General features: G+C 32.2%; 1 protein-coding gene and 1 pseudogene across 1 annotated transcript in view; both read right to left on the bottom strand.

The window, feature by feature from the left end:
* The window catches only part of LOC114167089 (uncharacterized), a 65,993-nt gene that overhangs the window by 24,193 nt on the left and 26,776 nt on the right, over positions 1-15,024 (bottom strand). The window lies entirely within an intron of this gene.
* LOC146881995 (uncharacterized) lies at positions 11,633-12,702 on the bottom strand (annotated as a pseudogene).

Here is a 15,024-nt window from a genome sequence, read left to right as displayed (position 1 = left end):
TTTGCTTTAAACTTTCTCTCTCTTCTTTCTATTTCTCTTTCTCTTTCTCTCTCTTCTTTCTTTCTTTCTCTCTTTCTCTCTCCCGTTTTCTTTCTTTCTTTCTTTCCTTCTTTCTTTCTTTCTTTCTTTCTCACTTTCTCACGTAACCTTCATTCTATATATATATAACATCCATGTGCTTATCCTTTTAAGTAATCATTGCATTCATTAATTAAGAGATAATGTTTATCTCTTTAGATTTTTTTTTCTTCTTATCTTATCTTATCTTATCTTCTTTTTCTTCTTTTTTTTTTCTTCTTATCTTCTTATCTCTTCTTCTTCTTCTTTTTTTCTATATATTTTTTTTAAAAGATTCTTCATATATATATATATATATATATTTTTTACACACACCTATTTAATTAAAATAATTTTTCCTAATATATATATATATATATATAATTTGTGTTGTTTTGTTTTTACTGTTATTTTCAATAAGTAAAAATTACATCATGATAAAATATATTTTTAATGTTTAAACTACATCATAATAAAATATAAAGCATTAGTAAAAATAGAATTTTTCTAAGTGTTTTATTTAAAATAAATAATACAGTTTATTAAAAATAGGGATGTTACATTTCTCCCCTCCTTTTAGGAATTTCGTCCCCGAAATTCACATGGTTGTAAACAGATGGGGATACATCTCTCTCATATTGCTTTCTAATTCCCAAGTTGCATCACCTTCATCTTGTTGACTCCACAATACCTTTACCAAAGGTATGTCCTTTCCTCGAAGTTGTTTAATCCTTCGATCTCCAATCCTTACAGGAAGCACATCATAAGTAAGGTTTTCTCGTATTTGTACTATATCAGGTTCTATCATATGAAAAGGGTCATGAATATATTTACGAAGTTGAGACACATGAAAAACATTGTGAAGTTTTGAAAGGTTTGGAGGTAAAGTAATTTGGTATGCGACAGAACCAATTCTTTTAAGAATTTGATAAGGACCTATGAATTTGGGTGTAAGTTTTCTAGATTTGAGAGCTCTACCAACCCCAGTTACAGGCGTAACTTTCAAGAAAACATGATCTCCTTCTTCAAACTCAAGGGGTTTTCTTCGTTTGTCATAGTAACTTTTCTGCCTATCTTGAGAAGTTTTCATCTTTTCCCTGATTATTTTAATTTTATCAGTTGCTTGTTGAATTACCTCTGGACCCAAAACTAAGGAATTTCCATTCTCATACCAACACAACGGGGTTCTACACCTTCTCCCATATAGAGCCTCATATGGAGCCATTCCTATGCTTGAGTGGAAACTGTTATTATAGGTGAACTCTATAAGTGGTAAAAATTTCTCCCAACTTTCAGTTTGTTCTAAAACACAGGCTCTCAACAAGTCTTCTAAAGATTGGATAGTCCTTTCTGATTGTCCATCAGTTTGAGGGTGATAAGCTGAACTAAGCCTAACTTTTGTTCCCAAAGCTTTTTGTAAGCTATCCCAAAATCTAGATGTGAAACGAGGGTCTCTATCAGAAATTATACTAGAAGGTACTCCATGTAGCTTGATAATTTCTTTTATGTACAAATGAGCTAACTTTTCTAAGGAAAATCTAATGTTAATAGGTAGAAAGTGAGCAGATTTAGTTAACCTATCCACAATGACCCAAATTGCATCATGACCTGACACAGTCTTTGGTAAACCTGTCACAAAATCCATGGATATGCTTTCCCATTTCCATTCCGGTACATCTAAGGATTGTAGTTCCCCATAAGGCTTTCTATGTTCAACTTTTGTTTTCTGACACACTAGACAACGTGCAACAAACTCCACCACTTCTTTCTTCATCCCAGACCACCAAAACATTTTCTTCAAGTCTTGATACATCTTTGTAGTACCCGGATGAATACTTAAGCTACTCTTATGAGCTTCCTCCATTATCAACTTTCTCAATTCTTCTTTTGCAGGTATGCAAATTCTATCTCTAAACTTGATGATTCCATTTGAATCCTTGTGAAATTCTGATTCCTTTCCATCAACTTTTGCTATCAACTTTTCTTGTAAAAATTTATCTATTTCTTGAGCTCTTTTTATTTCTTCTAAGAATTCACTTGATATTTTTAACATTCCTAAGCATATGCTATTAGGTCTAAGTTTTACAGCTAAGTTCAAGTCTCTGAATGATTCTATCAGATCCAATTCCTTCACCATCATCATGGATGCATGTATAGACTTTCGACTCAAAGCATCTGCAACAACATTTGCTTTTCCAGGGTGATATTACAACTCAAAGTCGTAATCCTTAAGAAATTCCATCCATCTACGTTGTCTCATGTTTAGCTCTTTTTGATCAAAAAGGTATTTCAAACTTTTATGGTCACTAAAAACTTCAAATCTTGCTCCATACAAGTAATGTCTCCATATTTTCAATGCAAACACCACTGCAGCTAATTCTAAATCATGTGTAGGATAATTAAGCTCATGTTGCTTGAGTTGTCGTGAAGCATAAGCTACAACTTTTCTTTCTTGCATCAACACACATCCTAATCCTTGTCCACATGCATCACAATATACCTCAAAATTTTTTGTAGAGTCAGGAAGGATTAAAACAGGTGCAGATGTTAATTTTTTCTTCAATTCTTGAAAACTAAACTCACATGCTTCATTCCATTCGAAAGGTTGTCCCTTACGTGTTAACTTAGTCAAAGGCAATGCTAATTTAGAAAATCCTTCAATGAATTTTCTATAGTAGCCTGCTAATCCTAAGAAACTACGTATTTCTGTGATATTCTTTGGTTGTTCCCAAAGCAATACCGCTTGAACCTTTGAGGGGTCAACTGCAATGCCATTTTGTGATATCACATGACCCAAAAATTTAACTTCTCTCAACCAGAATTCACACTTTGACCATTTTCCATACAATTGTCTCTCTCTTAGAATTTGTAACACAATCCTCAAATGCCTCTCATGTTCTTCATGATTTTTGGAATAAATTAAAATGTCATCAATGAAAACAACCACAAATTTATCCAAAAATTCATGAAAAATACGGTTCATATAATCCATAAAAATGGCAGGAGCATTGGTCACACCAAAAGGCATTACCAAGTACTCATAATGACCGTATCTTGTCCTAAATGCTGTCTTTTGAATATCTTCCGCCTTGACTAGAATCTGATGATAGCCAGATTTTAAGTCAATTTTGGAATATACCACAGCTCCTCTCAATTGATCCATCAAATCATCAATCCTTGGTAGAGGGTATTTGTTCTTAATGGTGATTTTGTTAAGCTGACGATAATCCACACACAACCTCATTGTTCCATCCTTTTTCTTGACTAACAATACTGGTGCACCCCAGGGAGAAACACTAGGTCTGATGAATTGTTTATCCAACAATTCTTCTATTTGTTTTTTCAACTCTGCTAACTCTAGAGGTGACATCCTATAAGGGGCTATAGACACAGGTCTTGATCCGGGTACCAAGTCTATAGTGAATTCTATTTCTCTTTGTGGAGGTAACCCAGGGACATCCTCAGGGAAAACATCAAGATACTCACAAACAACAGGAAACTTATTAATGTCTGGAATTTCCTTGACTTTTAAAGAAGTTAAGATCATGTATACTTGAGATCCTTTTGGGATTTCATTGTGATTGGTAGTACTCTCTTTTAATTCTTTTGAGTCAAAAACTTCACCTATGTGTGATTCAAAAATTAAAGTCTTATCGTGACAGTTTAGGAGAACATGGTTGGAAGATAACCAGTCCATTCCAAGAACAATATCCAAATGAGACAAGGGTAGAGATATAAGATTTACATAAAATTTTCTATTCCCTATAGAAATATGACAATTTGTGCATGTAAGTGAAGTGGTGACTGGAACATTGGTAGGAGTAGATACAGTTAAGTCATATGGCAATAAAGAGACATGTAACTTTAAATGTTTGACACATTCATGTGATATGAAAGAATGGGTAGCACCTGAATCATATAGTACATTAACGAGGTGACCATTTATGATGCATTTACCTTGGATTAGATCTTCAGATTGAACAGCTTCAGTACCATTCATTGTGAAGACTCTTCCGGTTGTCTTTGGTCGTCCAAGTTGATTATTTCCTCGGTTGCTGCTTCCCCCACTTCCTTGCTCCTTAATTAACTCTTTGCATTCATTACGATAATGACCCAACTTCCCACAATTGAAGCAAGTTATAGTCCTTGTGGTGCAGTTTCTTGACAGATGAGGTCCTCCACAGTGGAAACATTTGATATGGTTGGTTATACCTGAATTATTGGCAGCAGAGGAATGTCTTTGTCCTGAAGAATTCCACGAAGCATGAGATGGACGTTGGTAAGGTTTCTTATTATTAAAATCATTTCTTTTGTGCCTCAAAGGCCCTCCTTGTCTCCACTGAGTTTGTCTTGCCTTAGTATCATCCTCATAAATCCTACAACGATTTACAAGAGTGGGAAAAGAAGAAATCTCTAAATAACCAACTGCTTGTTTAATATCAGGTCTCAGTCCACTTTCAAACTTAGAACAACGGGAACGTTCATCAACTCTATCATGAAAGTAAGGACAAAACTTTGACAGCTCGTCAAACTTTGCTGCATATTCTCCTACAGACATGATTCCTTGACGAAGATTAAGGAATTCAACTTCTTTCCTCCTTCGAAGATCCTCTGGAAAATATTTTTCCAGAAACTTTTGTTTGAAGGTTTCCCAAGTAATTTCTCTCCCTTCATCCTCCAATTGTTGTTTTGTAAATCTCCACCAGTTTTCAGCTTCTTCAACGAGCATAAATGTAGCAAATGTGACTCTATTTGCATCTGCACACGTCATTGCGATGAAAATTTTCTCAATTTCTGCTATCCATGATTGAGCACCTTCAGGATTAAATCCCCCTTTAAATTTTTGTGGATTATTCCTGCGAAAAGTTTCTAATCCTTGATTTTCCATGAGTTCAACATTTTGTTTTTGGCTCATATTTTCCAGGACAATTGTCATTCTTTCCAACAACTCATTGGTAAAGTTTGGTCCGTTATCCATCTTTTCCTGAAAGAATGAACAATTTCCTTAGTTTTCTTTCCATTTTTTTTTAACTATTGTTAAAACTTATCCTTACTACAAGTATTAATTGTTGTTATTACTTACTTTTATTAGTCTACTTATCTTGCATTTCTCCTCTACAAGAAAATGTAAAAACAAACAACTTGCACCTCTACTTACTAGTAGAGACTACAAACATGGAAGACACCATACCCAAGGTCTTGACAGAAGGAACTGCTCTGATACCACTAAATGTGACACCCCGACTACTATACTAAATAATTATTATTTGATACAAAGATATGGAATCAATTTTTTTTTTTTAGAGATTATCCTTGAGAGAACATTAATAATAACATAATATCATACTCATATATATATGGTTTACATCTCTGTAATTGTTCATGAAATATTACAAAAATATATATTTGTATAATATTAAGAGTCTTACATCAAAATAGAAGATTTTCTATATTTTTAACATCTCCTAAAGATATTAATAGAAATTATCCATGAGTCAATCTTCAAAAGATCCACCAATAATATCCCGAACAACTCTCACTGAGCAGGTTCCTCTTCTGCTCATGCAACAGGTACATATGAAAGAAAAATATGAAAGGAGTGAGGTCTTTATAAGCCTTAAATATCAATCTTAATAAACTCAACAAACAATGCAGACACCGGGGGCCTAGATTTGGACCTATAACCACCAAACTTGATCTTGTTTTACCAGACATATGGATCCATATTCCACTTCTGATGATCCAATCTGAACATCAAAAGTTGCTTTGGGAAGTGATTAGGTAGTTGAGTATTTCTCATAAAACATTGGTACAATAATAATTATTTCTTTCTCGAGAATATTAGCCATTCATCGGCTCACAAAAGAGATATATACTCACTACCTAACCTTGGCGATGCCGAGCAGGTATCGGATAGTCCCAAGTTTGGCCTATGAATATCCTAGTCCAGTGCGCTATTCTGAACTATCCAGATATTCACCTACTTGGTAAAACTTCCTTAGACCCCACCATGGTCCCTGCCTTTCATCCCGCAGTGTACCAAACTGTGACTTCCCAAATACAAATACTTTGACACTGGTTTAATCTCAACTTATTGAAACCAACTTAACTCTCACTCAACTGACATACTCTTGGATATTTTCAAGGGTCATAAAATGTGATGACTATCAAATCATGTCATTGTATAAACTATACACAAAGAATATAAAACAACGATAAAATGTACATGCAATTTTTCTTCTATCAAAGCTCACTAAATAAAATAATATATACTTTCACTTCACATTTATTTATTTTTAATTGTAAAAATAATGATAAAATAAGAATCAAAGCAAGAACTTTAAATAAATAATTAGATAAGGGTAAGAACGTTATAATTAAACAAAAATATAAATTAAACAGGACCAGTACGTAATTGGAGATTAAATAAAATAAAATAAATAAACAGGACCAGTGCGTAACTGGAGATAAATAAAATAAAATAAACAGGACCAGTGCGTAACTGGAGATAAATAAAATAAAATAAAATAAACAGGACCAGTGCGTGACTGGAGGTAAATAAAATAAAATAAATAAACAGGACCAGTGCGTAACTGGAGATAAATAAAATAAAATAAATAAATAGGACCAGTGCGTAACTGGAGGTAAATAAAATAAAATAAATAAATAGGACCAGTGCGTAACTGGAGATAAATAAAATAAAATAAATAAATAGGACCAGTGCGTAACTGGAGATAAATAAAATAAAATAAATGAATAGGACCAGTGCGTAACTGGAGATAAATAAAATAAAATAAATAAATAGGATCAATGCGTAACTAAAGATTAAATAAAATAAATAAATAGGATCAGTGCGTAACTAAAGATTAAATAAAATAAATAATCAGGATCAATACATATTTGGAGATTAAATAAAATAAATAAATAAACAGGATCAGTATATAATTGGAGATTAAATAAAATAAATATAAGAGGATAATAAATGAAAATAAGTTAAATGAAAGTAAAAAGAATAATATATGAGTCAAAATAAATAAAAGATTAATATAAAACACATGAGCTTATCAAGATTAATATATAAAAGCTTAACCTCACTCCCCATTACCTTATTGATTGAAGAGCACACTAATAATATTTGTAGAAGACTAGGATCCCTTTGAATCTTTGCTCTAAACTTTCTTTTCCTATTTTCTTTTTCTTTCTCCTTTCTTTCTTCTCTCTTTCTCTCTCTTCTTTCTTTCTCTTTCTCTTTTTCTTTCTCCTTTCTTTCTCTCTTTCCCTCCTTTCTTTCTTTCTTTCTTTCTTTCTTTCTTTCTCACTTTCTCACTTTCTCACCTCACCGTAACTTCTCTCATTCCATATATATATATATATAAAGCAAAGCATGTGCATGTTTTTCCAAATCATCATTATCCTCCTTTTTTTTTTCTTCTTATCTTTTCTTCTTATCTTTTCTTCTTATCTTCTTATCCTTTCTTATTCTTTTTTTTTCTATATATTTTTTTTAAAAGATTCTTCATATATATATATATATATTTTTTTTTTACACACACCTATTTAATTAAAATAATTTTTCCTAATATATATATATATATATATATAATTTGTTTTGTTTTGTTTTTACTGTTATTTTCAATAAGTAAAAATTACATCATGATAAAATATATTTTTAATGTTTAAACTACATCATAATAAAATATAAAGCATTAGTAAAAATAGAATTTTTCTAAGTGTTTTATTTAAAATAAATAATACAGTTTATTAAAAATAGGGATGTTACATTTCTCCCCTCCTTTTAGGAATATCGTCCCCGAAATTCACATGGTTGTAAACAGATGGGGATACATCTCTCTCATATTGCTTTCTAATTCCCAAGTTGCATCACCTTCATCTTGTTGACTCCACAATACCTTTACCAAGGGTATGTCCTTTCCTCGAAGTTGTTTAATCCTTCGATCTCCAATCCTTACAGGAAGCACATCATAAGTAAGGTTTTCTCGTATTTGTACTATATCAGGTTCTATCATATGAAAAGGGTCATGAATATATTTACGAAGTTGAGACACATGAAAAACATTGTGAAGTTTTGAAAGGTTTGGAGGTAAAGTAATTTGGTATGCGACAGAACCAATTCTTTTAAGAATTTGATAAGGACCTATGAATTTGGGTGTAAGTTTTCTAGATTTGAGAGCTCTACCAACCCCAGTTACAGGCGTAACTTTCAAGAAAACATGATCTCCTTCTTCAAACTCAAGGGGTTTTCTTCGTTTGTCATAGTAACTTTTCTGCCTATCTTGAGAAGTTTTCATCTTTTCCCTGATTATTTTAATTTTATCAGTTGCTTGTTGAATTACCTCTGGACCCAAAACTAAGGAATTTCCATTCTCATACCAACACAACGGGGTTCTACACCTTCTCCCATATAGAGCCTCATATGGAGCCATTCCTATGCTTGAGTGGAAACTGTTATTATAGGTGAACTCTATAAGTGGTAAAAATTTCTCCCAACTTTCAGTTTGTTCTAAAACACAGGCTCTCAACAAGTCTTCTAAAGATTGGATAGTCCTTTCTGATTGTCCATCAGTTTGAGGGTGATAAGCTGAACTAAGCCTAACTTTTGTTCCCAAAGCTTTTTGTAAGCTATCCCAAAATCTAGATGTGAAACGAGGGTCTCTATCAGAAATTATACTAGAAGGTACTCCATGTAGCTTGATAATTTCTTTTATGTACAAATGAGCTAACTTTTCTAAGGAAAATCTAATGTTAATAGGTAGAAAGTGAGCAGATTTAGTTAACCTATCCACAATGACCCAAATTGCATCATGACCTGACACAGTCTTTGGTAAACCTGTCACAAAATCCATGGATATGCTTTCCCATTTCCATTCCGGTACATCTAAGGATTGTAGTTCCCCATAAGGCTTTCTATGTTCAACTTTTGTTTTCTGACACACTAGACAACGTGCAACAAACTCCACCACTTCTTTCTTCATCCCAGACCACCAAAACATTTTCTTCAAGTCTTGATACATCTTTGTAGTACCCGGATGAATACTTAAGCTACTCTTATGAGCTTCCTCCATTATCAACTTTCTCAATTCTTCTTTTGCAGGTATGCAAAGATATGGAATCAATTTTTTTTTTTTTAGAGATTATCCTTGAGAGAACATTAATAATAACATAATATCATATTCATATATATATGGTTTACATCTCTGTAATTGTTCATGAAATATTACAAAAATATATATTTGTATAATATTAAGAGTCTTACATCAAAATAGAAGATTTTCTATATTTTTAACATCTCCTAAAGATATTAATAGAAATTATCCATGAGTCAATCTTCAAAAGATCCACCAATAATATCCCGAACAACTCTCACTGAGCAGGTTCCTCTTCTGCTCATGCAACAGGTACATATGAAAGAAAAATATGAAAGGAGTGAGGTCTTTATAAGCCTTAAATATCAATCTTAATAAACTCAACAAACAATGCAGACACCGGGGGCCTAGATTTGGACCTATAACCACCAAACTTGATCTTGTTTTACCAGACATATGGATCCATATTCACTTTTTGATGATCCAATCTGAACATCAAAAGTTGCTTTGGGAAGTGATTAGGTAGTTGAGTATTTCTCATAAAACATTGGTACAATCATAATTATTTCTTTCTCGAGAATATTAGCCATTCATCGGCTCATAAAAGAGATATATACTCACTACCTAACCTTGGCGATGCCGAGCAGGTATCGGATAGTCCCAAGTTTGGCCTATGAATATCCTAGTCCAGTGCGCTATTCTGAACTATCCAGATATTCACCTACTTGGTAAAACTTCCTTAGACCCCACCATGGTCCCTGCCTTTCATCCCGCAGTGTACCAAACTGTGACTTCCCAAATACAAACACTTTGACACTGGTTTAATCTCAACTTATTGAAACCAACTTAACTCTCACTCAACTGACATACTCTTGGATATTTTCAAGGGTCATAAAATGTGATGACTATCAAATCATGTCATTGTATAAACTATACACAAAGAATATAAAACAACGATAAAATGTACATGCAATTTTTCTTCTATCAAAGCTCACTAAATAAAATAATATATACTTTCACTTCACATTTATTTATTTTTAATTGTAAAAATAATGATAAAATAAGAATCAAAGCAAGAACTTTAAATAAATAATTAGATAAGGGTAAGAACGTTATAATTAAACAAAAATATAAATTAAACAGGACCAGTACGTAATTGGAGATTAAATAAAATAAAATAAATAAACAGGACCAGTGCGTAACTGGAGATAAATAAAATAAAATAAACAGGACCAGTGCGTAACTGGAGATAAATAAAATAAAATAAAATAAACAGGACCAGTGCGTGACTGGAGGTAAATAAAATAAAATAAATAAACAGGACCAGTGCGTACCTGGAGATAAATAAAATAAAATAAATAAATAGGACCAGTGCGTAACTGGAGGTAAATAAAATAAAATAAATAAACAGGACCAGTGCGTAACTGGAGATAAATAAAATAAACTAAATAAACAGGACCAGTGCGTAACTGGAGATAAATAAAATAAATAAACAGGAACAGTGCGTAACTGAAGATAAATAAAATAAAATAAATAAACAGGACCAGTGCTTAACTGGAGATAAATAAAATAAAATAAATAAATAGGACCAGTGCGTAACTGGAGGTAAATAAAATAAAATAAACAGGATCAGTGCGTAACTAAAGATTAAATAAAATAAATAAACATGATCAATACATATTTGGAGATTAAATAAAATAAATAAATAAACAGGATCAGTATATAATCGGAGATTAAATAAAATAAATATAAGAGGATACTAAATGAAAATAAATTAAATGAAAGTGAAAAGAATAATATATGAGTCAAAATAAATAAAAGATTAATATAAAACCCATGAGCTTATCAAGATTAATATATAAGAGCTTAACCTCACTCCCCCTTACCTTATTGATTGAAGAGCACACTAATAATATTTGAAGAGGACTAAGATCTCTTTGAATCTTTGCTCTAAACTTTTTTTTTTCCTATTTTTCGCTTTCCCTCTCTACTTTCTCTTTCTCTTTCTTCTTTCTCTTTCTCTCTCTTCTTTCTCTCTCTCCTTCCTTTCTCTTTCTCTTTTTCTTTCTCCTTCTTTCTCCTTTCTCTTTCACTTTCACGTAACCTCACTCCATACATATATATATAAGCCAAATCATGTGCTTATCATGATTACTTAATTAATGAAGAGATAATGTTTATCTCTTCACCTTATCCTCTCTCTCTTTTTTTTTTCTTTTCTTCTTATCTTTTCTTCTTTTCTTCTTATCTTCTTATCCTTTCTTCTTCTTCTTCTTTTTTTCTTTTCTATATTATTTTTTTTATCTCTTTTAGAAAATTCTTCATATATTTTTTTTTTACACACACCTATTTAATAATATTTTTAATGCTTAAACTACATCATAATAAAATACAAAACGTTAGTAAAAATAGAATATTTTCTAAATGTTTTATTTAAAATAAATAATATAGTTTATTAAAAAATAGGGATGTTACATTTCTCCCCTCCTTTTAGGAATTTCGTCCTCGAAATTCACGTGGTTGTAAAAAGATGGGGATACATCTCTCTCATATTACTTTCTAATTCCCAAGTTGCATCACCTTCATCTTGTTGATTCCACAATACCTTTACCAAAGGTATGTCCTTTCCTCGAAGTTGTTTAATCCTTCGATCTCCAATCCTTACAGGAAGCACATCATAAGTAAGGTTTTCTCGTATTTGTACTATATCAGGTTCTATCACATGAAAAGGGTCATGAATATATTTACGAAGTTGAGACACATGAAAAACATCATGAAGTTTTGAAAGGTTTGGAGGTAAAGCAATTTGGTATACGACAGAACCAATTCTTTTAAGGATTTGATAAGGACCTATGAATTTGGGTGTAAGTTTTCTAGATTTGAGAGCTCTACCAACTCCAGTTACAGGCGTAACTTTCAAGAAAACATGATCTCCTTCTTCAAACTCAAGGGGTTTTCTTCGTTTGTCATAGTAACTTTTCTGCCTATCTTGAGAAGTTTTCATCTTTTCCCTGATCATTTTAATCTTCTCAGTTGCTTGTTGAATTACCTCTGGACCCAAAACTAAGGAATTTCCATTCTCATACCAACACAACGGGGTTCTACATCTTCTCCCATATAAAGCCTCATATGGGGCCATTCCTATGCTCAAGTGGAAACTGTTGTTATAAGTGAACTCTATAAGTGGTAGAAATTTCTCCCAACTTTCAGTTTGTTCTAAAACACAGGCTCTCAACAAGTCTTCTAAAGATTGAATGGTCCTTTCTGATTGTCCATCAGTTTGAGGGTGATAGGCTGAACTAAGCCTAACTTTTGTTCCCAAGGATTTTTGTAAGCTTTCCCAAAATCTAGATGTGAAACGAGGGTCTCTATCAGAAATTATACTAGAAGGTACTCCATGCAGCTTGATAATTTCTTTTATGTACAAATGAGCTAACTTTTCTAAAGAAAATCTAATATTAATAGGTAGAAAGTGAGCAGATTTTGTTAATCTATCTACAATGACCCAAATTGCATCATGACCAGACACAGTCTTTGGTAAACCTGTCACAAAATCCATGGATATGCTTTCCCATTTCCATTCTGGTACATCTAGGGATTGTAGTTCCCCATAAGGCTTTCTATGTTCAACTTTTGTTTTCTGACACACTAAACAACGTGCAACAAACTCCACCACTTCTTTCTTCATCCCAGACCACCAAAACATTTTCTTCAAGTCTTGATACATCTTTGTAGTACCCGGATGAATACTTAAGCTACTCTTATGAGCTTCCTCCATTATCAACTTTCTCAACTCTTCTTTTGCAGGTATGCAAATTCTATCTCTAAACTTGATGATTCCATTTGAATCCTTGTGAAATTCTGATTCCTTTCCTTCAACTTTTGCTATCAACTTTTCTTGTAAAAATTTATCTATTTCTTGAGCTCTTTTTATTTCTTCTAAGAATTCACTTGATATTTTTAACATTCCTAAGCATATGCTATTAGGTCTAAGTTTTACTGCTAAGTTCAAGTCTCTGAATGATTCTATCAGATCCAATTCCTTCACCATCATCATGGATGCATGTATAGACTTTCGACTCAAAGCATCTGCAACAACATTTGCTTTCCCAGGGTGGTATTGTAGCTCAAAGTCGTAATCCTTAAGAAATTCCATCCATCTACGTTGTCTCATGTTTAGTTCTTTCTGATCAAAAAGGTACTTTCAACTTTTATGGTCACTGAAAACTTCGAACCTTGCTCCATACAAGTAATGTCTCCATATTTTTAATCCAAACACCACTGATACTAAATAATTATTATTTGATAAAAAGATGTGGAATCAATTTTTTTTTTTCCATAAGATTATCCTTGAGAGAACATTAATAATAACATAACTTCATATTCATATATGTAGTTTGCATCTATGTAATTGTTCATGAAATATTACAAAAATATATATTTGTTAAATATTAAGAGTCCTTCATCAGAATAGAAGATTTTCTATATTTTTAACATCTCCTAAAGATATTAATAGAAATTATCCGTGAGTCAATCTTCAGAAGATCCACCAATAATATCCCGAACAACTCTCACTGAGCAGGTTCCTCTTCTGCTCATGCAACAGGTACATATGAAAGAAAAATATGAAAGGAGTGAGGTCTTTATAAGCCTTAAATATCAATCTTAATAAACTCAACAAACAATGCAGACACCGGGGGCCTAGATTTGGACCTATAACCACCAAACTTGATCTTGTTTTACCAGACATATGGATCCATATTCACTTTTTGATGATCCAATCTGAACATCAAAAGTTACTTTGGGAAGTGATTAGGTAGTTGAGTATTTCTCATAAAACATTGGTACAATCATAATTATTTATTTCTCGAGAATATTAGCCATTCATCGGCTCACAAAAGAGATATATACTCACTACCTAACCTTGGCGATGCCGAGCAGGTATCGGATAGTCCCAAGTTTGGCCTATGAATATCCTAGTCCAGGGCGCTATTCTGAACTATCCAGATATTCACCTACTTGGTAAAACTTCCTTAGACCCCACCATGGTCCCTGCCTTTCATCCCGCAGTGTACCAAACTGTGACTTCCCAATACAAATACTTTGACACTGGTTTAATCTCAACTTATTGAAACCAGACTTAACTCTTACTTAACTGACACACTCTTGGGTATTTTCAAAGGTCATAAAATGTGATGACTTTCAATTCATGTCATTGTATAAACAATATACAAGAATATAAAACAACGATAAAATGTATATGCAATTTTCTTCTATCCAAGTTCACTAAATAAATAATATATACTTTCACTTCACATTTATTTATTTTTAATCGTAAAAATAATGATAAAATAAGAATCAAAGCAAAAACTTTAAGTAAATAATTAGATAGGATTAGAACATTATAATTAAATATAAAAATATAAATTAAACGAGACCAGTGCATAACTGGAGATATATTAATTGAAATAAATAAACAGGACCAGTGCATAACTGGAGATAAAAATAAAATAAATAAATAGGACCAGTGCGTAACTGGAGGTAAATAAAATAAAATAAATAAATAGGACCAGTGCGTAACTGGAGGTAAATAAAATAAAATAAATAAATAAATAGGACCAGTGCGTAACTGGAGGTAAATAAAATAAAATAAATAAATAAATAGGACCAGTGCGTAACTGGAGGTAAATAAAATAAAATAAATAAATAGGACCAGTGCGTAACTGGAGGTAAATAAAATAAAATAGGACCAGTGCGTAACTGGAGATAAATAAAATAAAATAAATAAACAGGACCAGTGCGTAACTGGAGGTAAATAAAATAAAATAAATAAATAGGACCAGTGCGTAACTGGAGATAAATA

This window comes from Vigna unguiculata, chromosome 10, assembly GCF_037176805.1.
Source record: "Vigna unguiculata cultivar grain cowpea cultivar isolate G323 ecotype 2 chromosome 10, ASM3717680v1, whole genome shotgun sequence".
NCBI lineage: Eukaryota > Viridiplantae > Streptophyta > Magnoliopsida > Fabales > Fabaceae > Vigna > Vigna unguiculata.
This window is presented reverse-complemented; position numbering and strand designations above follow the sequence as displayed.